This window comes from Macaca mulatta, chromosome 14, assembly GCF_049350105.2.
Source record: "Macaca mulatta isolate MMU2019108-1 chromosome 14, T2T-MMU8v2.0, whole genome shotgun sequence".
Lineage (NCBI taxonomy): Eukaryota > Metazoa > Chordata > Mammalia > Primates > Cercopithecidae > Macaca > Macaca mulatta.
This window is the reverse complement of record NC_133419.1, coordinates 73,276,914-73,301,501: the sequence shown is the minus strand read 5'-3', so window position 1 is coordinate 73,301,501 and position 24,588 is coordinate 73,276,914. Positions and strand designations below refer to the sequence as shown.

Sequence of the window (24,588 nt, the reverse complement as noted above, 5' to 3'; positions counted from 1 at the left end):
TTTCACTACTTACCAGTTTTGCAGCCTTGGGAAAATCATTTCCTTTCTGTAAGCCTCACTTAACTCATCTGTAATGTGAGGCTGCTAGTAAGTATCCCAGATTGCTTTAGGAAATCTAAATGGGATAGTGTATAGTAAATGCTCACTACTTTGCCAAGTATATAGTAAGCACATAGTAAATGGAAAAGTAGTCATCATCATTATTACTATTAACAAGATGTTATTTAATTTTAAATTTTTTATTGAGGGTCTACTCTGGGCCTAATACTGTTCTGGATATTTGAAATACATCAGTGAAACAAAGACAATATTTTTTTAAAAACATATGTAAAGTACTGAGTATATGCTAGGCACTGATCTAAATAATTTACTTTCATTAGCCTACCAACTCTCTGTAGTAGGTGCTATTGCTGTATTTTACCAAAGAGGTAACCAAGTCACAAAGAGGTAACTTGCCAGCTCACACAGGTAGGCAGTTAAGTGTTAGAACTGGAGTTTGAACTCAACCAGTCTGACTCCAGTGTACCTTCTCTTAACCACTGTGTAATACTGCCACTCATCCAGAGTCACTTCCACTGATGCCTGCTGAAATCAAGATATTTAACTTTTGTGGCAGTCCTGTAATCTATTAACTCTAATTACATAAAAACGTAAATTAGGAGGGACCATTATGATATCATTTTCGTGTGATTTTTTTTTTTTTGTTTCGACCTGTGCTGGCTCCTGGTGATTATTGGTATTTTTAAATTATAAAGCTATTTGTTTAACCATCTTTTCCAGAATTTGATAGGAAATCACATTAAACTTGCCTCTCTCTCATTTGTTTTACATAAAGAACATTCTTAGTTTAAAAACAAAAAAGAAAGAAAAGAATAAAAAAGGAGGGAACTTAGTTAATATCTTAGTTGACAATGGTTGAAGAAAAACATCTCAAAAATCACTTAGTTTATATAAAGTATATTTTGTAAACTCATATTCTTTTTACAGTGAATATCAATAGCTTATACCAGAGGTTCTCAAATGTTTTTGTCTCAGGACCTCTTTACACTCTTAAAAATTATTGAGGAATCAAAGAGCTTTTGTTGATGTGGGTTATACTTATTGGTATTTAATGTATTTGAAATTTAAACTGAGAGAATTTAGAGACACAAGAATGCCAAAGTACAGATTTCATTAGCTGTCAGAGCGATTGCATCATCACGTTATTCAGCCTCTAGAAAACTATACCACATAACTTGTGAAAGAGTGAGAGTTAAAAGGGCAGTCTCAGTATTATAAAAATAACTTTGACCCCACAGGTCCCCTAAAAGGGTCTCAGAGATTCCCCCCAGTGGTCCCTTGATCTTACTTTGAGAACCTCTGCCATATACTAAATAAACGTATTACTGTCAAGTTAGAAGGAACTCTAAGACTAAAATTGAAGATCTAGAATTGAATATTTCAATGGAATTCTTAGGTTTCAATAATAATACTTATTAAGGGTTATCTAAATGTATTAGATACTTTCAGGGATGCAGAGATGAAACAAATACAACTTCTTTTCTCCAAAAGCTTTCTCATTAGGAAATGTGGCATTTACACATTGAGTTGAAATACAGTGAAAAGGGGTGACATGTTGTCATAGTAAATAAACTACATACCACTGGACTCACCTTTGCAATTTATAAACTAAGTTACGTAATTCTGTAAAATATGTTTGACTGTTGATGATTCTCTTGACGTGATTAACTATAAACAAAAATGACACCAAATTTAGAGATCGTTGCATTTTGCTTTAGCCTAGTGTATTTAATAACTTGCTCTGAAAGATTTGGGCAAACAGAAAGTAGGGAATTGCTGTCTTCAAATCACTTTAGAGTCATTTCTCAAAAATACCCATTTCTGAACTACACATACTTCCATATTTAAAACAGTATGAAGTCAGATGTGGTGGTTCACGCCTATAATCATAGCACTTTATGAGGCCAAGATGGGAGAATCACTTGAGGCCAGGAGTTCAAGATCAGCCTGGGCAACATAGTGAGACCCCCATCTATTAAAAACAAACAAAATAAAACAAAATAAAACTTAAAAATAAGCCAGGCATGATGGTACACATCTGTAGTCCTAACTGCTTGGAAGTCTGAGGTGGGAGGATTGCTCGATCCCAGGAGTTCGAAGCTGTAGTGAGCTGTGATCCCACTCCAGCCTGGGCAACAGAGTGAAACTCTGTCTCTGAAAACAAACAGAAAGTACTAAATACAGAGAAATACAATTCAAAATGACCTAGAAACACCTGGATTTGATATACTTGTAGAGCAGCTAAGAATTGGGAGGGCAGATACCACATTTTAAAACGGAATATTAAAGAATAAAAACAGGGTCAAAAGTTACAATATGGCAATGGAAAGTATTAGGTTTGAGCAGTGCTAAGGCAGCCTCACATGTGTGCTACCTCCCCATTCCTAGGTCACCATTATCTATTTACCCCACTCTGCAACCACTAAAAAGTGCTTTAGATCAAAAGTAGGAAAACATAGTAAGTGAGAGGTATGTGTGCCTCTTTCCCTAAGCATAATTTATTCTGTGTCTTCACCGGCAAACTTCTGGCTCAGCCTTCTTATCTACAACTTGGGAATTCTTTTTATTAAAGCCTTTCTTTACCTGTATTCTTATTATCAGAGTATATTTCACACCCTGGGATTCTTTATTATGCCCTGTCCCTTACCCCATACCCTTTCCCCACGTCAACTCCCAACATTATTAAAGCAGAGAGAACTTTCTGGTGGCTAACAGAATGGATACTATTTTACTAGAAATCTTTGTAACTTTAAAGGAATGGGGATGGCAAATAGGTTTCAGTTTATGTGTCAGTTGTAAGAAATTAATAGCAGCTGCATGGAATACTGGACCAAGAAGTATTATAAAACTGCTAGGCTCAAGTGCCATAATCCATTATCAGTCACAGGTGTGAGAAGAGTGAATGACAGCACATGGACTCCATATTTGAAGCCCCCTGACCTAGCAGATCTCTGCCTTTGAATCCATTTAAATCCAAGGAGCAGCAGACTGGAGCATATCTTCCATATGATATAGTTTGGATATTTGTTTCCTCCAAATTGCATGTTGAAATGTGATCCCCAGTGTTGGAGGTGGTGTCTAGTGGGAGGTGTTTGGGTCATGAGGGTGGATCCCTCTTGAATCGCTTAGTGCCCGTCCCGCAGTAATGAGTGAGTTCACGTGAGACTGGCCATGGCACCTTCCCTCCCACCTGGCTCACTTGTGACACGCCTGCTGTGCCTTTGCCTTCCACTATGACTGTAAGCTTCCAGATGCCTCACCATAAGTAGATCCTGGCACTATGCTTTTTGTACAGTCTGCAGAACTGTGAGGCAAACAAACCTTTTTTCTTCGTAGACTACCCAGCCTTACATATTCCTTTATAGCAGTGTAGAACAGATTAATACCCTATATTAGTATGTGTTTGAAGTGTGTGGGTTTCTTCCTATATATCTGTGCTTTTAAAAAATCTTCCTCAAAGTTAGACTGAGGAAGTGCATTGAAATATCTGAGGTATATTGATATCACACACACACACACACACACACACCCCAGAAACTTAAAATCAGAGAAATTTGAAGTATAGTTCTACCTCTACTAATCAGCATATAATTTACATGATCTGTCTTGATCTCAGTTGGACCAGTGCCTGACATACAATATTAAATACTTCTGTTGCATCCTTTCAGTAAACACATAGAAAGCTATTGGGAGCAGATACATTGAAATGTCTATCTTAGCAGTTTATTGAAACCAAGCCCACATTGTGTGGAGACTTGTTATTTAATGCGGTACCTGACTGACTGTAGAAGCAACCCTAAATTGACAGTCTCAGAGTAGACTGAGCCTTTCTGACTTTTTAAAAAGACTGCGGAGCCGGGCACGGTGGCTCACGTCTGTAATCCCAGCACTTTAGGAGGCCGAGGCGGGTGGATCACAAGGTCAGGAGATCGAGACCATCCTGGCTAACATGGTGAAACCCCCGTCTCTACTAAAAATACAAAAAAAAAAAATTAGCTGGGCATGGTGGTGGGTGCCTGTAGCCCCAGCTGCTCGGAAGGCTGAGGCAGGAGAGTGGTGTGAACCCAGGAGGCGAAGCTTGCAGTGAGCCAAGATGGCGCCACTGTACTCCAGCTTGGGCGACAGAGCGAGATTCCGTCTCAAAAAAAATAAAAAAAAGGCCACAGAATATGTGAAGTGGAAGAGAAAGAGTAACAGTGAAACCAGGATTGAAATTTCTAAAGTGCATAAAGAGTATTGACAGAATCATAGAGACCATCTAAGCCTGTGAGTCTTAAGTGGCTTATCTCTCCTCCTGTCCTCCCAAGATTCTGATATGTAAGGAGATGCATGTCCCATGCACACATGCATGTACATACACACACACACACACACACACACACACACACACACACACACATCTTACTGATGAGTATATGTAATATCCTGTAGGAGTCCTGAAGCAAGAAAATAATTGAGAGACTTATCTATTCCAGTGCTCCTGTTTCCATAGATGGAAACGGGTAAATTGTTCTGGCAGACTGGAATGTCCTTTTATGAAACAAGAGTCTGAATTTTTTGTTATTGTTTATTTTTTTCAACTTTTAAAAGGATTATTTCTTAGGGAGATTTGGTTAAAATAGATAACTTTTTTTTCTTAAATCTGATCACTTTTAAGTGACTATAGATAAAACTTGGGAAGGAGATAAGAGACCTTTCTCTGAAGGTAGATTTTTAATAAAAGGGGAAAGTGGAGTTGGTGAACTTGAGGTCGAAACTGATGGATCAGTATAGGAAAATATTGAAATACTCAGTTATTAGATTTTGTTCCATGGTGTTTACATAGAGTCCAGCAACTGTTTTTTGTTGTTGTTTTATTTTGCTTTCTTGAGACAGAGCGTCGCTCTGTTGCCCAGCTGGAGTGCAGTGGCGCGATCTCAGCTCACTGCAGCCTCCGCCTCCTGGGTTCCAGTGATTCTCCTGCCTCAGCCTCCCAAGTAGGTGGTACTACAGGTCAGCACCACCACGCCCAACTAATTTTTATGTTTTTGGGAGAGACAGGGTTTCACCATGTTGGCCAGGCTGGTCTCGAACTCCTGACCTCAAGTGATCCACCTGCCTCAGCCTTCCAAAGTGCTAGGATTCCAGGTGTGAGCCACTGCACCTGGCCAGAACTTGTCACTTTTTCACTCTAGTCCTTAGCATCAAAGGTTTTCCTCTAACTTGATTTAAAGCAAGCCATCTTTCCCCTTTGTAAAATAGTGGGAACATTTATTGCTGAGGTTTTCATGTGAAATGAAGTCAAAATCTTTTAAGATTACAAACGAGTACTTTAAAGTAGTTAAATGGTAAGGTAAGAGTCGTGTGTGTTTAGATATATACATATCTGTAGATTCAGATATTGTATACATTTATCATTCAATAGAAATGAAGAATAGGTTTATTTTTATGTTAACTTTTTAAAATAATTTATGTTTATATAATTCCAAACTTGTAGAAAAATTGCAAGAAAGTACAAACTCCTATATGCCCCAGTTAACATTTTGTTCTATTTGTTCCCTCTCCCTCACTATATACTTGTTTATGTGCTTGTGTATATATAAATATCTATATCCATTATCATTATTCTTTTTCTGATCCATTTGAGAGCAAGTCGTGAACATAATGCCTCCTCACCTCTCAATACTCCAGAATTTATATCCCCCATGCAAGATTACTCTCTTACCTAACCATCCAAATCAGGAAATCAACATCAGTAGATACTGCCATCCAATCCACAGACCCAATACACATTTTTACGAGGTGTTCCAAAAATATCTTTTTTATTTCTGACTTGAGATCCAATCCAGGATCATTTATTACATTTAGTTGCCATGTCTCTTTAGTCTCCTTCAATCTAGAAGAGTTCCTCATTTTTTCCTGTCTTTTATGACTTTGGCAGTTTTAAAGAGCAGAGTCCTTTGATTCTGTTGGATGTCTGTCAGATCATGCATTCTTGGCAGAAATGCCTTAGAAATGATGCTGTGTCTTCTCTGTATATCATATGAAGAAGTGTATGATGTCAAACTGTCTCACCCCTGGTGATGTTAATATTGGTCACCTAGTCAGTTTGGGGTCTTCTGGGTTTTTTTTGTTTTTTTTTTCCCCCACTATGAAATCATTTTTTTCCCCTATGCAATAGTGCTATGGTCTGAAGTTTCCCCAAAATTCATATATTGAGGTCCTGACCCCCAAGGGGATAGTAGTAGGAGGTGGGGTCTTTGGTTAAGGCATGAGGGCAAAACCCTCATTGTTGGGATCAGTGCCCTTATAAAAGAAGTCCAAGAGAGACCTCTTGCCCTTTCCGCCATGTGAGAAGGCATTGTCCATGATCCAGGAAGTGGGCCCTCACCAGACACCAAATCTGCTGGCGCCTTGATCTTGGACCTCTCAGTCTCCAGAAGTAAGAGAAATTAATGCTGTTGATTATAAGTCACAGTTGATTATAATCACCTGTTGATTATAAGTCACACTTTATGGTATTTCTTGTATCAGCCTCAACAGATTGAGACAAATAGTATTTTGTGGGGAGTCTCTGCCAATATCCTGTTCCTTGTCAGACCTCCACTCACCAGCCTTAGCATACTTTGATGAAACTCTACTGAATCAGCCACCTTTATGATGGTTGCCAAATGGTGGTTTTCTATTTTCATCATTTTTTCTACTTTTCTTAGTTGGCATTCTAATGAAAGAAGAAGTTTCTATTCTCTGCCATTTATGTACTTGTTTATTTATTTATATCATTATGTCCATGGATTTCTGTTTTATTCAATGGATTGAAATTTATTATTATTATTATTTATTTTTATGCTCAAATTGCTCCATACTTGACTGATAGGAGTATGTCCCCATCGTTCTCTGAGCACTTCCTTTCTGGTTGGTGCAGGATGTTCCAGGCTTATCATGTACTTTCTTCACCCCAATTCTGGAATCAACTATTTCCCCAAGAACCCCTATTTCCTTTTAGTGGAAGATGTTATTTAAAAACTAAGCACTTTGTGTGCTCATTGCTTCTGAGTGCTGTTACTTCTAGTCCTTCTTAGTGGGCAGAACTAGGAAATATATGTATGTACACACTGTAATATTATAATTTGAAATACATGTTTGGTCTCTGCCCCCAAGTTCCTGGCACAGAGCTCCTAAAGCCTTTGTAGATAAGGGGCACTAAGATAATCTTTTGTTCGTATATTTGGTCTTTGACCCCAGTTCCTGTCACAGAGCTGCTAAGACCTTTCTAATTTCCTGAATGACAGGAGTGTATGACACAGAGTTTCCAAATCCCTTGGAGTTTCCTGGATCATAGGAGAATCTTGTTTTAATGAAGTGACTCTTAGTGGGCTCTTGAATACCGTCAGGATGGGGGCTGGTTGCCAAGGGATCCAAACATGATTAAAGGGTTGGAACTTTTAGCTCCACCCCACCTACCTACTTCAGAGAGGAGCTAAAGGTTGACTTGATCACCATTAGCCAGTGGTGTAATCAATTATGCCCATGTAATGAAGCCTCCATGAAAAACCCAGGACAGGGTTTGGGGAGCTTCCTGGAGGTTAGCCCACCCAGAGAGGGCATGGAAGCCTCACATGCCTTCTTCCATACCTTGCCCTATGCATTTCTTCTATCTGGCTGTTCATCTGTATTTTTGTAATAATCTTTTATAATAAATAAGTATAAATAAAATGTTTCCTTGGGTTCTGTGACCCACTGTAGCAAACTAATCAACCCTAAGAAAGGGGTCATAGGAACGCCAATTTTTAGCTGGTTGGTCAGAAGTACAGGTCACAACCCGAGACTTCCAATTAGCATCTGAAGTGGGGAGCAGTCTTGTGGGTTAGCAGTCTGTGAGACCTGACGCCATCCAGGAAGAGTGTCAGAATTGGATTGGAGGATGCCCAGTTGGTGTCTGCCAGGGAATTGTTTGGCATGTAGGAAAAAGTCCCCACACATCTGAAGTCAGAAGTATTGTGTTGAGTGGTGAGTGAGAGTAGAAAAAACACTTCAGTTTTTTCCCATCTCTGTTACATATACATACAGCCAGATCTGTTTCTGTATCTTATCTGTGTGTGTGTTTGTGTATGTAGAGATATCAATTCACAATGAGGTGGCTGATGGCCAGTTCAGTACTTCAGGATTCTTTGTGGCCTTCCCCCTTTCTATATTTGTATGTAATTATCTTCCTTACCATTGATAAATTTGGCTTTCATCATATTCAATATATTTTCTTAATCTCTTTGTACATTACTCATCTCCTAACCAGCCTGGTTACCTACTCAGCCTTTGATTTTTCCCTCCCAAACTTGCTACTCTTTTGATCTTCCCAATTTCAGTAATGACAACTATATTCTTGCAATTACTCAAGCTAAAAGTCTTAGTGTCATCCTTCTTGCCCCACTCCAAACCCCACATTCATCCCATTAATAATTCCTTTAAATAGAATGATTTTTTGGCCAGTCGTGGTAGCTCACACCTGTAATCCCAACACTTTGGGAGGCTGAAGGGGATGGATCACTTGAGCCCAGGAGTTTGTGATCACCCTGAGCAATGTGAGACCCCATCTCTACAAAAAATAAAATACTTAGCCAGGTATGGTGGCATGCACTTGTGGTCCCAGCTACTCAGGAGGCTGAGTTGAGAGGATTGCATGAGCCCAGTTATTTGAGGCTTGTGGTGAGCCGCTATGCTGTGCCACTGCACTCCAGCGTAGGTGACAGAGTGAGACCCTGTCTCAAAAAAAAAAAAAAAAAAAAAAAATTCCCCACATTCACTGCTAATAGTCTAATAATCTAAGCCACCATTATTATCTTTGCATGTACTTTAGCAAGATTCTTCTAATTGGCTTTCTGCTCCCACCCCCACCTTTATGTCTGTTCTCTGCATAATAGCCAAAGTGATCCTTTTATAACCTAAGTCAGATTATGTCATTTCTTTGGGCAGAGCCTACTAGTGGTTTCTATTCTCACTAAATTTAAAATTCAGAATTCTTATCAAAGTCCTAGGTCATCTGCTATCCTTTCCCTCACTGTAATTTAACCATATTTGCCTTTTACTGTTCCACACCAAGCACACTGTCACCTCTGGACTTTTACACATGATGTTTCCTCAAGCAAGCTCTTCTGCCAGATAGCCACAGATCTTGATACTCCCTGACTCCATTCAAGTCTTTGCTCAAATGTGACTCTAACAGTGAGGCCTTCCCTGACTACACAACATAAGGCGGCGTCTTTTCTTCATTCTCTATTTCTTTACTTTGTTTATGTTTATTGTATTTATTACATCTTGCCATAACATTGAAGAGCAAGAGTTTTTGTGGGGGTTTTTTTTTTCCCATGCAGTGTCTCCAGTACCTGGAATAATGTCTGACAAATAGTAGACTCTTGATAAATATTTGTTGAGTGACTTTTTATGGATTCATGTTTAATAAATTCATGTGGTTGAAATTGATTTAGGTGATATATTAGCAGTATCTTTTATATAGCTGTAAATTAGATGATGTTTTACAAGGAATATTAGTGTCAAATAAGTTCTCAACTGGCCTTAAGAGAGAGAATTTATGTTCCAAAGTAGATATTTCAGAAAACAGAATTAGAGATTAAAGATTTTTTGAAAAAGAAATTGTGAAAAAGGAATTTTGAAAAAGGAATTGATGGGAAGTATACTCATCATCAGCAGTATGTTTCTGGAGATCTAAGATCTGGAGTTTACCTCACTACCTTAGTGTCTGATGCTTATCATGCTTTCTCAAGACCATTTCTCAAAGAATGTTCCTCTTCTCTGACTATACCTTTTCTTTCTGATCCAGCACTGTCAGGCGTCTCATGTTTTCTGGCCTGTTTTACTTTTCTTAATATCTAATACTATGTTTATTTTATTTTCTATTGGAGCACAGTAACTTCATAAATATCTCATATTCTTTGCACTTTCCGTAACAAAATTTTTTCAAGTCAAAGTCTACCGGCACCATAGAGGAGTAGTTGTGTTTGCTTCAGGATTGTCTGAGGCTTTAAAGAGGGTGAACTGCTGACCTTGAGGAAAAGCAGATAATTCTATCAAGAAAGCCTCCCTCCAGGAGTAGGCTTTTATTGCTTTATTATATATCTTAAACTGTGAGATCCTGTTTCTTCACCTATGGAAATAAGGTGAACAATATCCTTTTCATGAATTGTAAATATGTGTAAGTGGCTGGCACATAGTAGGTGTTCTGTAAATATTCATTTATCTTTCTTCTTTTCCTTATCTTCCACTAATCCATATAACTTAATGTCTCATTTCTACCAATAAGCTCTTATGTATCTTAACCAAATTTTCTTACCAAAATAGTTAAACAGGTCGGGCATAGTGGCTCATATCTGTAACTGCAGCACTTTGAGAGGCCGAGGCCGGTAGATCACTTGAGGTCAGGAGTTCGAGACCAGCCTGGCCAACATGGTGAAACCTCGTCTCTACTAAAAATACAAAAATTAGCTGGGCATGGTGACACATGCCTGTAATCCCAGCTACTCAGGAGACTGAGGCAGGAGAATCACTTGAACCCGGGAGACGGAAGTTGCAGTGAGCTGAAAGAGTGCCACTGTACTCCACACTAGGTCAGAGTGAGATCCTGTCTTAAAAAAAAAAAAAAAAAGATAGGCAAACTTGGTGAACACAAGCAAACAAAAAAGTGTATGGAATTGTTTTTGCTCTAAAAGTACTAAAGACTAACATTAGATTAGTGTTTTCCTTTATAGGCCATATATATCTTTCTGGTATTAAGATAGAGAAGAGAGAGTTGCTTCATCTGAGTAACCAAGCAAGACCAGTATAAGTTAAAGTACACAGGGAGTTTCCAAGCATTAAACTCATGGGTGTTCTTCCTGTCTAACCTTGTCTTCATTTGGTAAGACATGTGCAGACCTACCATGAAGCTTCAGGGAATTTTTGATTTTTGCCAAAAATAAAAATGCCCTAAAGTGTGTCTGTTGAAAATGCCAACAACATGTAGATTCGAAAGTTATCTTGTAAGTGAAAGAAAGAGTACAGCTGTTACAGTGTTCTTATCAAATAGGATTTTCCCTAAGTTTTATGGGAGTAAGTACTTTGCGATACTGAACCCTAGCCTCATTTCCTCAGCAAGCATGATTGATCTCAGTTAGATATTAAGAATTTATAAAGAGATTGTAAAAGGGTAAACCTCAAATCAGTGGGAAAATAACAGATTATAAAAGTCATGACGTTGAGACTCTTAGGAAGAAAAATTTTGTTTCTTCCATCATATCAGACCAAAGTAAGTTACAGGTTTGTTAAAAATAAATGTAATAGAGAAAAACATGTGAGAATGTTTATCTGATCTTAGTGTAAGGGTGAGATTTTTAAGGATTCTAGCAAAGGCAAGCACTCTATGGGAAAATGATGATAAATTTTATAATCCCACAGTTCAGAAATGTATACTAATAACACCAACACAAACATTTATTGAGCTAAATGCCAGGCCTTGTAGTAAGTGCTTTACATATAAGTCACAGTGCCAAGGTTGAGAAACTCTGCCCTAGACCTGCATGATCTGTAGCTCTCGTCCGCTGTGTTATCATATGCCAGATGTTTTGTCATGGTGTAACAAGATTTACCAGCTTCCCAATCTGCAGCATCTGTTTCTTCACTATTTGCAACTCTGCCACTTAACAGATGCCACCTATATTAGTTTTTTTGTTATAGCAATGTCCTACACCAGATACTAATCCTGTATTAATTAGGATAAAGGCTAAATAATTAAAATAGGGAGACCCAAAATGCAGTGGTTCACACAAGACTGATGTTAATTATTTCTCATGCAATGGTTCAGAGTAGATAGGTAGCATTTGCCTCATGAAGTTATTTAAAGACTCAGATAGCAGGGTAGCTCCATCACTTTCTCTCATGCCTGGCTGAACCTGTGTCATTGATTTATTTGAGTTCTAGCCAGTGGATAGGGGAAAGAGAGCATGGAGAAGACACACCTGTTCTCTTAAGATCTAGTCCTTAAAGGAGCATATGTTACTTCTGTTCACATTGAATTAGAGAGAACTTAGTCACGTGGTCAATCTCACAGCAGGTATGGGGGCTAGGAAGTGTAGTCCCACAGCGTGTGCCCAGAAAGAAAGGGATAACAGATGTTGGCAGACAACAACAAATAGTTTCCACTACAACCACTACCTGTGCTGCCTCTAAATATCTGAGAAGCCAAATGATAATGTGGGTGTTAAGTATTCTTATAAATGAAAAATTAAAATATCCTAAAAGAAATAAGGAAAAGCTACAAATTCAGTTTTAAAAAGGGAAATACAAAAGACTGGTAACCATACATCAGTAGCTGATTGTCAACAGAGGTACTAAAGCAATTCATTGGAGGAAAGAATAGTCTTTCAACAAATGGTACTGGCACAACTGAATATCCACATGCAAAAAGAATGAAGTTGGACCTCTACCTCACAGCATATATAAAAATTAATTCAAAATGAATCAAAGACTTAAGAGCTAAAACTATATAAAACTCTTTGAGGGGGGAAAGAAAAACACAAGTCTGTGTAAACTAGAATAGGCAACAGTTTCCCAGATATCATGAAAAACACAAGCAACCAAAGAAAGAATAGACAAATTGCAGAAATAAAAACTTTTGTGCATCAAAGGAATCTATGAAGAAAGTGAAGACACCCCACAGAATGGGAGAAAATACTTGCGAATTACATATCTGAAAAGGATTTAATATTTAGAATATATAAAGAAGCTTTACAATTCAATAAAAAGACAAATAACTCAGTTTTTTTTAAAGGGCAAGGACTTTAGTAGACTTTTTCCCCAAAGATGAGTAATACCATTATTCATTAGAAATGTGCAAATCAAAGTCACAATGAAATACCACTTCACATCCACTAGGATGACTAAAATTTTTAAAAACAAAATAAGAAGTGTTGGTGAGGAGACGGAGAAATTGGGTGAGAATGTAAAATGGAACAACCGTTGTGGAAAAACAGTGATGTGAACATTAACATTTGGTGGTTTCTCAAAATATTCAACAGAATTGTCATATGACCCCGAAACTCCACTCTTAGATATATACCCAAGAGAATTGAAAACAGGTGTTCAAGCAAAAAGTTGTGTACACAAATGTTTGTAGCAGCATTATTCATAGTAATCCAAAGGTGGAAACAACCCAAATGTCCATCAACTAGTGAATGGATAGACAAAATGTGGTATACCCATACAATGGAATATTATCAACCATAAAATTGAATGTAGTACTGATTTATGCTACAATATGGATAGACCTTGAAAACTCTGTGTTAAGTGAAAGAAGCCAGACACAAAAGGCTGTATATATTGTGTGATTCCATTTCATTTGTCCAGAATAGGCAAATCCATAAATGTAGAAAGTAGATTAGTGGTTGCCAGGCACTGGGGGAGAGGGCACTGACTACTTAATGGGTATAAAGTTTCTTTTTCTTTTCTTTTCTTTTTTCTTTTCTTTTCTTTCTTCCTTCCTTCTCTGTGTCTCTTTCTTTCTCTCTTTCTCTCTGTTTCTTTCTCTCCCTTTCGCTCTCTCTCTCTGTCTTTCTTTCTCTCTGTCTCTCTTTCTCTTTCTCCCTTCCTCCCTTCCTCCCTTCCTCCCTCCCTTCCTCCCTTCCTTCCTTCCTTCCTTCCTTCCTTCCTTCCTTCCTTCCTTCCTTCCTTCCTTCCTTCCTTCCTTTCCTTCCTTTCCTTCCTTCCTCCCTCCCTCCCTTCCTCCCTTCCTTCTTTCTTCTCCCCTCCCCTCCCCTCCCCTCCCCTCCCCTCCCCTCCCCTCTGATGGAGTTTTGCTGTTTGTTGCCCAGGCTAGAGTTCTCAGCCTCCCAAGTAGCTATAATTAAAGGCACCCACCACCACACCCGGCCAATTTTTGTGTTTTTAGTAGAGACGGGGTTTCACCATGTTGGCCAGGCTGGCCTTCAACTCCTGACCTCAGGTGATCTGCCCACCATGGGCCTCCCAAAGTGCTGCGATTACAGGCGTGAGCCACCACACCTGGCCAGGTTTCTTTTTGTGGAGATAAAAATGTTCTGGAATTAGATAATAGTGATGGTTGCATAACTTTGTGAATATACTAAAAGCCACTGCATTGTGTACTTTAAAACGATGAACTTAATGGTGTGTGACTAATATCGCAATAAAAAATAAGACTAGTGACTGAAAATCTAGCACCCCACCAATAATCAAAGAAATGGAAATTATAACAATGTTAATCTTAATTGTATCCATTAAAATGGTAAGTTAAAATTTTGTTAATGCATTCATATTCTATTAATAATGTAAATTGATACAGTTGTTTTGGAGGATTTATTGGTAATATGTGTCAAATGCCTAAAAATAAACTATACTTTTTGTCTCAGAAATTATATTGTAAGAATTTATTCTAAGGATGTAATAAACATCTATTATGATATTTATCTACATCCTTGATGATTACAATGAGATTAAAAGTGGAAAGCAACTAAAATGTTGAAAAATAAAACATTCAGTAATTTTGAAGTAATTGAAGTGTTTCATAATAAGCAGCCAATAATTTATGATATCCAGTGGCTGGGCGCGGTGGCTCATGCTTGTAATCCCAGCACTTTGGGAGGCTGAGGTGGGTGGATTGCTTGAGTCCGGGAGTTCAAGACCAGCCTGGCCCACATGGCAAAACCCCATCTCTACTAAAAATACAAAAATTAGCCAGGCCTGGTGGCACACACCTGTAATCCCTAATCTCCCTCAGCTAATCAGGAGGCTGAGGCAGAAGAATTGCTTGAAACCGGGAGGTGGAGGTTGCAGTGAGCTGAGATCACACCACTGCACTCTAGCCTGGGCGACAGAGTAAGACTTCATCTCAAAAAAACAAAACAAACAAAAAATGTATAATATCCAAACGATGTCATAAAAATTATATGTTGTATAAGATTATACCATTATAGTGCCATGGAAAATGTTAACACTGTATTAACTGATTAAAATGAGAATCATAAATAATATGTAAAATATAGTCCTGAATTTGTTTTTAAAGTCTGTTTTATAAGTTAATATTCCCATATTTATGTGCGATTACCTGTGATTTTTGTTTTCTTTGGATTTTTCTGTATTTAATGTTCTTTATTGAGCATGTATTCTGTAATCAGAAAATTATGTTTTCAATGTGTTTTTTTAACTAATGATTTTAGCACACTGTAATTTATACTCAGAGAAATCTGTGGACTAACTTTTGGGACATTTAAAGTAAGGGCTGTTCCAACAGAATATGCTGGAGGATGGGAGTTCCTACACGTCCCTAGGACCAGCGGTATAGTGGTGTGGCTATTAATCTTTTATTATAATATACCCATTTCTTGCTAGACTTGGTGACTCTGGTTGATTAGTTCATTGCTTAGAATAAGATCTCGTGGTCAATTCCTATGTGAGTCAAGTAAACACTGACTTTGGCTTTAATTCTAGTCAGACAGCTTGTAAGTGTGTATCACAAGTCAGAGGGGACACTAAATGGGAGAGGGTAAGTGGATTTTTGTAGATCAACCATTGTTGTGGGAAAACCTCTTCAGTTCTCCTCCTCTTGGCCAGACGTGGGCCTGGGTGTGAGTCTGGAAGAGAAGAGTTCAAGCTTCTCTTGTGACGCACTGAATTTCTTACCCAAGGGAAGTTTCAATAAACTTGAACATAAACCTAGGTCTTCCACTTGGTTTAAAGCCCTTAATGAGGCATAAGATATATTGGAAAATGCTTTGTACCTATAACATTGTTGTTAAGAGATGTTGGCCCCATGGGGCATGCAGCTGTTAAACCAGAGTGACTCCCAGATCCAGTGATGTGAGTCCCATTTTCTTGGACCTGAATCTCACCTGGGGCCTGGGAAAGCGGGCTGGGACACAAGGAGAATAGCTCTTGGGTAGCTGGGTGAGCTATTGCATAGATGGCTGCAAAGACTAGTCCCACAAAGAGGAGCACCTGGTGCTGCCTTGTTGGCAGGCAGTCATTTTTGTCCTACATCCTTCTGAGTAGTCTTGTGAATATGAATGTTACCTAAGCTTGAAAACTTTCCCTGGGCATTATACTTAACATCTTGGAACTCAGGTTCCTGCTCTGTAAAATGAAAATGTTGTCTACTGTAAGGGTGGTTGTAAAAAGTACAGTTACTGCACAAAGCTCCTGGAATATAATAGATACTCTGTAAATGGTAGCTATTACTCTGTTTATACCATCGTATTTTAAAGGTAAAATATGCTAGATACTTCCACAATACCTATTTTACAGACTTGCGTTAGAGGATATTGGCAGGTATTGACATTTTGAGCATTGTAATTATTGACCATGTAATTGTCTAGTTTTAACTCCATGTCATGCAATAGAAGTTAAAGTTGGCAGCATCACAATGAATAGTGATTAAAGTCTGAGTATTTAATATTTAGTTTATCTTCATATGTTCTTAGTGTAGTGGTTTACAATATTTTTACATGCCTTAGAACAAATATTTAATTATAGATGTGCTAACTGAAACTTCTTGCAGTTAATGAGCTAATAAAATATCAAAATATAATGTTAATGTATCTTATTCAGCAAATATTTCTTGAATAAATACTAAGTGTGAGGTATCATTCTGAGTGCCTGAGTCAGTGAACAGAACAGCCAATATAATTTTATACTTTAAATATGTAAAACACTTAAAACATATATGTTCAAAAATCAAATAGACTGACCCAGGGAATTCTCATTTCCATCTCTGTGCCCTTCATCTCCTCACCTGTCAGTCTCTTCAATTTCCTTCCCTTTCATTAAAGCTATTAATAAATAACTAAGGTAATGTGAATTTCACATCTACTGTTTTCCCATAATCCATGCTGTTCTGTGCTGCCTTTTTCCTGATTCAGTGTCTCACTAATCCTTTCCTACTCAAACCTCTCCATCAAGCATCTTGGAATTCTATTCAGTAGTCCTCAGTTAATCCTAACTATAGTTGAATTAAGTAGGTTGAAGTTGAAAGAAGTGTTAAATGTGGATAGTAAATACAAAAGTCAGGGCCAGGCAAGGTGGCTCATTCCTGTAATCCCAGCACTTTGGGAGGTAGAGGTGGGCAGATCACCTGAGGTCAGGAGTTCGAGACCAGCCGAGCTAACGTGGGGAAACCCCATTTCTACTAAAAATACAAAAAATTAGCCAGGCATGGTGGTACGTGCCTGTAATCCTAGCTACCCGGGAGGCTAAGGAAGGAGAATTGCTTGAACCTGGGAGGCAGAGGTTGCAGTGAGCTGAGATCGCACCATTGCACTCCAGCGTGAGCAACGAGCGAAACTCCGTCTCAATGAAAAAGGAAAGTCAGTATTAATGAATCTGTGATTTAGCCAGGCATGGTGGCTCACACCTATAATCCCAGCACTTCTGGAAGTATGCACCTGTAGTCCTAACTATTTGGAAGCCTGAGGTGGGAGGATTGCTTAAGTCCAAGAGTTTGAAGCTGCAGAGAACTATGATCAAACCACTGCACTCCAGCCTGAGTGATAGAGCGAGACCCTGTGTCTAAAAACAAAACAATGAGATATGACTTCACACCCTCTAGGATAGCCATAATAAAAATAAAATAAAATGAATAGCATAGCATATACCATAGCATTCTATAGCATGTTTGTCAGTACTTTTTAATTTTTATAAAGTATATATTTTCTGTTTGATTAGCAAAGTACCAAAATAAAATTTGAAAAGTACAGAAAACCTAAAGATAAATTTAAAATAACTTCACATTGTAAAAGTAAACCACTCTTACTGTAATCTTGGCATATCCTTCTAATCTTTCCTATGCATATATTGCATATACATGTTTCAAAATTGTTATATACCTAAGTCCTTTTCTTTTTTCACATAAAATACATTCTGAGCTATTCCTGCCTGTGTTAGCCCATTTGCATTGCTTTAAAGAAATACATGAGGCTGGGTAATATAAAGAAAAGAGGTTTATTTTGGCTTACAGTCCTGCAGACTGTACAGAGAGCATGGTGCTGGCATCTGCTTCTGGTAAGGCCTCAGGAAGCTTACAATCATGGCAGAAGGCAAAGTGGAGGACCGCATGTCATATGGCAAGAGATGGAGCAAGAGAGGAGGGAGCTGCCGGGCTCTTTTAAATAGCCAGCTCTAGCGTGAACTCATAGAGTGAGAATGCTCTCATTACTGTGAGGACAGCAGCAAGCCATTCATGAGGGATCTGCCCCATGACACAGACACTCCCTACTAGGCCCACCTCCAACACTGGAGATCACATTTCAACATGAGATGTTGAGGGGACAAAAAATGTAAACCGTATCACTGCCTTTACATGTTACTTGAAAATGTGATTTTAATAACTGCATAGTATTTGATCATATTAATATGCAATTAATTTTCTTACTTTTTTATGCTTTTATAAAGCTTTTTTTATGGTTTTTAGTGAAGGTTCTTTTTTACAAATCTTTATACACCTCTTTGATAACTTCCTTAAGATATCTTTTTTAAAAGCTGCATTCCCTGGTCAAAAACAAAGATTGGTTAATACTTTTCATTTGACTAACTGATTCGAAAAGATTATCTCAATATATGCTTCTGAAAACAGTGTATGAAAGTGCCTATCCTTGCACCCTTGTCAAAACTGTGGTTTGTATTTAAACAAATGTACATATGTGAGCAACCATCTGGATGAAGGTAAAAAATTCTTAATTTTTAATTTTTTGCTTACTAACAAATTGAACATTATTTCATGTTGTTTAAACAACTCTTCTGACTAGTAAAAATGAGTTAAAGGATAGATCAATAAAAGAACAAAACAATTAATGATAAAGTAATAATAAGTAATAATATATTAATAGAGTTGGAGTCTATATTTTATACTAAGCAAATTGACATCCAACATAATTTATAATTTATATTTTTATAAATTTAAAAATTATATAAATTATAATTTAAGTACAGTTTTTATATCCTCTTAGATACTATTTTGGACATGTGGGATTCAGTGACTGTTAGCAAAGGTTTTTACTTGAGGCCATTCATTAATTCATAATTTAACAAATATTTACTGTCATTCTATGTGTCATTTACTGGGGACACATAGTGAACAAGACTCATGTGGCCTCTGGTCCCTTGAAGGAGAATAAAAATATGAAAATAGCTTATTTATTTATTTTTTTGACTGTCCTAAATTGTTTATTAGGTATGAATTTTACAAACTTTACTTATATTAGTGGTAATGGTGGAGCTGGAGAGTATTGCACCTTCTCTAAGCTGCCCGGTGAGAACCACCAATAGCGTGGTGGAACTTAATGGCCCTTTCCAAGCCCATGGCTCTTTTGGCCTGTAGATGTCAGCCCATGCATCTCTCTGTGCTTGTGGACTGGTTTGGTGATTCATTGGGTGTCAGGATTTCTTCTGATAGCTTTATGGAATGGATCAATGAGGATAACCTCAAAAAACTTGTGTGTGGAATCTTCACCATCCCAGTAAGAATTCAGGACTCTCAGAGCCCCACAGTGGTGTCCAGCTCACTCCTCTGCAACGAACTGAAGGCTTCAGGCAAACTTTAGCTGGTTAACACCATGATGAACAGGCTTGCCGTTAGTCACACCCTTAGGAACTGGGCGTTTTCGGCCACCACGGCGAACACGAATCCTATATATAATGTAACCTTGCTTGGCCTTGCAGCCCGGTCGGCGCACTTTATCAGGCTGGGTGGGGTGGGGAGCCCTGTGGAGAGCAGAGAGCTGGTCAGGCAGCAGCTGACCCTCAGAAGAAAGTGCATGATGTGAGACTGCTTCTTTCTCCATAGCTCCTGGATGTGTGGGTATGCACCCATCTTGGCTTACCTGATGGCTACCGCCAGACAGAAAGGAAAATAACTTATTTACTGACTATTTATTGCCACATATTATACTAACCTCCTTACATATATTATTTCTTTTAATATTAAAAAAATACTTGGTAACTGCATTTTAGAGACTAACATGTTTCTAGTCAAACCTGTTTACATCAACTAAAATACTAACATGCTTTATAAAAGGCCCTTCAGTATTGAAAGTGTGATGCATTTGTGGTAAGCATAATATAAACACACAAAGCCCCATTTAGATATTGTGAGGCTTTCGGTATTTAGAATCTTGGTAGTGATGAGTTTAAAAGGCTAAGGATGATGGCAAAGGTGATTCCAACTTGGGGCTGAATTTTATTTGTCCTGCTTCTATGAAATTAGACCCAAGAGTCACCTATGGTAGGCCATAAATGCCTTTTCAATTTGGATTTGCTTGCATTTTCTACACAGGCTATATAGCACTGCCGCATAAAACACTAGGGGCTCTTGCCAGAGGGGACTGTACAAGCAGATGTTCTCGAAGAAACTCCCTGGAACGTTACTACTGAGTTATAGAAAGAGCCATCAAGGCCAGGCATGGTAGCTCACGCCTGTAATCCCAACACTTGAGAGGCCAAGGTGGGCAGATCACTTGAGGTCAGGAGTTCGAGACCAGCCTGACAAACATGGTGAAACCCCATCTCTACTAAAAATACAAAAATTAGCTGAGTGTCTTGGTGGGCACCTGTAATCCCAGCTGCTTGAGAGGCTGAGGCATGAGAATCACTTGAACCCAGGAGGCAGGGATTGCGGTGAGCCTAGATTGTACCACTACACTCCAGCCTGGGTGACAGAGCAAGACCCCGTCTCAAAAAGAAAAAAGGAAAATAAAGAGCCATCAACTGTCTTCAAAGATTTCCTATAAGCCAGAGAATTTTCTCAGTGATCAAATTCTAACCGAGAAACTGAAATATATTCATCAAACAGGCAGCTTTTAACATCTAAATAAATCTCTATAACTCTCTAGAGAAAATTAAGTTATAATTGTGGATACCATTAAACTGTGGAACATGGAAGTTGAAACTTAATTTTTGTTTAATAATTAAAAAGCCATTCCTTAGAAAGGTTTGTGAGACCCAATTTGTTGCCACCACAATCTTACTGACTGGGGGGAAAATGCTTGGTTATAATTTTTAGGGGGGAATTACTGTCATGCTGCTGAGAAGTGGATCCTGTCTTTCTTGACCTTCCTTCCTTCCTGATGTCCTCTGCTAATGTTTTTTTCTGTGATTCAACTATTGCTGAGCACAGCACAAGTTTTTGCTGGAATTGACTTTAGAATGGACATGTGAGTGTTTATAATAAGGAAACAGATTCTTTTTTTCATAGGCTCTGTTCTTGAAAGATTTGATATTCTGAATAACCATATACCCCCAAAAAAGTACAGTTTGGCTACTGTATTAAAATTTGAAAATATCCCACATTGTTTAGTAGCTCAGAGGCCACTTTTATTATGTAAAGATCAAAACTTCTGTGACTTTATCCTTATTATATTTTTTTAGAAAATATTTATAATCTTAAATCAGCTTTAGAGTGTAATTCAGAAACCATTGTAAAACCAAATGAATTTATTAAGAAAACAAAAATCAAAATGATAAGTTAGTCTTGGATTGGCTTGATAATGATTTTTTTCAGTAGTTTAGAACTGAACTATTCTGTTAATGAAAACTGTGACTAATGTAATTCTGAAGGACTTTCAAGACAGGTTCCTTTCCACTGTTTCTGTAGAATACAAGTAAAAGAATGATGAAAATTGACCCTCTCCAGACAAACCTATAGAGACTTCCACTACTTGCTAGAAGATGCCTAAGCTTCTCCATCTGGTGAGATGCTATGATCTGCTCGCCTCTCATTCTGTCAGGAAAAGGACACCCTGCAAATCCCTCACTTGTTTTGCTGGCTGTGGGCATACCTAGACACCAGCAAGGAAGAGAATAGAAGGCAAATTCTCCCCAAACCGGCTACTGCTTTGAATACCTTTAACTATCCTAGACCCTTCTTGTCTCGATCTTTGAAACTTTCTCAGTTCTTCTAGCTATGCCAGGTTTCTTGAACTTCTGCTAATAGCCTTGTCTAATAGTCTCAACTGGCTGACATAAAATTCAAGTATAAATCTCGAGAATCACTTGAACCCAGGAGACAGAGGTTGCAGTAAGCCGAGATCGCGCCATTGCACTCCAGTCTGGACAACAAGAGCAAAACTCCATCTCAAAAAAAAAACCACAAAAAACTCCTTCGTAATCTGCATAATACTGCCCCAGTCTTACCTTCAGCACTCTTCATTTATTTACTGCAGGTAACTAAATTCTGCCATTGAGGGTGCTGGGGATGTATTTTCCTACCTGGAATGCTTTCCTCCTATCTCAATTCGTGTCATACTCCTTAGACATACTCCTTAGAGACATACTCCCTGAAAACTCCAGCCAGCATTATTCTGTTGTTTCCCTTAACATTCAGACATAGCGCTTACTCTTATTTTAAATTATATTAACAGCTACATTATTCTTTGTTTCACGTATTTTATCTTATGTTCTGTATTTCCCATGGTGCCTAGCATAATTGGTTGCACTCAGACATTATTTCCTATAGAAAATCATTTTTAAACCCTCATGTTTGTCTAGGTGCCTCTCTTCTAGCACCCTGTATAATTGAAATTATCCTGTGTTACATTTTTGTTTCCACTGCTTGCCCAGGTTCTCATGGTTATGTATTCAAAAGCACATAGACAAACAGAGTTAATGCTTAGCATAGTTCTTGGCACGGAGTAGGTTCTAAAAACATATTTTGGCCAGGCCCAGTGGCTCACGTCTGTAATCCCAGCACTTTGGGAGGCTGAGGTGGGCGGATCACGAGGTCAGGAGATCGAGACCATGCTGGCTAAAACGGTGAAACGCCATCTCTACTAAAAATACAAAAAATTACCCAGGCGTGGTGGCAGGCACCTGTAGTCCCAGCTACTCGGGAGGCTGAGGCAGGAGAATGGTGTGAACCCGGGAGGCGGAGCTTGCTGTGAGCCAAGATTGTGCCACTGCACTCCAGCCTGGGTGACAGCGAGACTCCGTCTCAAAAAAAAAAAAAAAAAAAAAAATATATATATATATATATATCAAACTGAATTTTTGAATATAATTATTATTGTGCTTATCGTAAGGTTTTTTTGTCATAATATCCTGAGTTGCATAGATAAGGCAGGTGCAAAGAAATTTAGCTGTCAGGCTGGGCGCTGTGGCTCATGCCTGTAGTCCTAGAACTTTGAGAGGCCAAGGCAGGCGTTGAGCTTAGGAGTTCGAGACCAGCTTGGGCAGCATGGTAAAACCTTGTCTTTAAAAATATAAGATAAGGCCAGACTCAGTGGCTCACGCCGATAATCCCAGCACTTTGGGAGGCCGAGGCAGGCGGATCACAAGGTGAAGCGATTGAGACCATCCTGGCCAACATGGTGAAACCCCATTTCTACTAAAAATACAAAAATTAGCTGGGCATGGTGGCGCGCGCCTGTAGTCCCAGCTACTCGGGAGGCTGAGGCAGGAGAATCACTTGAACCCAGGATGCAGAGGTTGCAGTGAGCCAAGATGGCACCACTGCACTCCAGCCTGGCAACAGAGCAAGACTCCATCTCAAAAAAAATAATAAAATAAAAGAAATTTAAAAAGAAATTTAGCTATCATTTGTGAGTATACCATACATGTGAGATTGTTCCAGTTAAAGGCTGTCTTGGGGCTGTAAAGGACATGTCACGCCATGTTTAATGCAACTGCCAGTTGTTATTTTAGAAGAGAGCAATGGAAACATCTAAAGAGATCAGATCTTGCCTTTCCGTTAATGGTCCCATATGTCCATGAAATGTATATTAACTCTTCCCTAAAATGTCAATGTAAGGAATACTTGAATTGGCCAGCATCAGAGATATTGTCTCCTGAACTAACACTAAGACTTTATATTTCTTTGTGCTAAATGCTTTCTGTCAGTTCAATACTTTGATGTCAAAAATGCACACAAAAGAGACCATTTAAATAATATGGCCAAAAGATGAATATAGGAAAATTCTCAGACTAAACTGAAATGCCAAGAATTTTTTTATTTGCAGCAATCATATTTACTGTCTAATATATACGTTTTTCTGATTTAGATACCTAAATATCTAAACTTCTATTTTAGTTTCCCCAAAAGCCTTAAGAGTTCCTTCATCAAGCCTTTGGTCCTCTGGCTCTGTCTTCCTCCAGCTATGCAACTGTGTTCATATTCTGTTCTTTATCAGGACCGCAGCTAAGGAAGAACTCCTCTTTGCTATCGGATGGCATGGTTGGAGAGCAGAAATCTGCTATTTAAATGTTTAATTTTTAACAAGATTATGAAGCATGTAAAGAAATGGGAATATATAGCCCATACACAGGAAAAAAAGGAGACAAGGGAAACTGTCTCCAAGGAAGTTCATACATTGGACTTACTAGACAAAGATTTTAAATTGCCGATTTTTAATATATATCAAAGAGCTAAGGAAACCATCTCTGAAGAACTGAAGGAAAGTATGAGAATGATATCTCACCAAATAAAGAATATCATCAAAGAGATACAAATTATGAAAAGGAATCAAATAGAAATTCTGGAGTTAAAAATACAATAACTGAAATAAAGAT

General features: G+C 38.3%; 1 protein-coding gene and 1 pseudogene across 4 annotated transcripts in view; one reads left to right on the top strand and one right to left on the bottom strand.

The window, feature by feature from the left end:
* The window catches only part of FCHSD2 (FCH and double SH3 domains 2), a 332,064-nt gene that overhangs the window by 208,276 nt on the left and 99,200 nt on the right, over positions 1–24,588 (top strand).
* Positions 19,164–19,936, bottom strand: LOC718565 (large ribosomal subunit protein eL15 pseudogene; annotated as a pseudogene).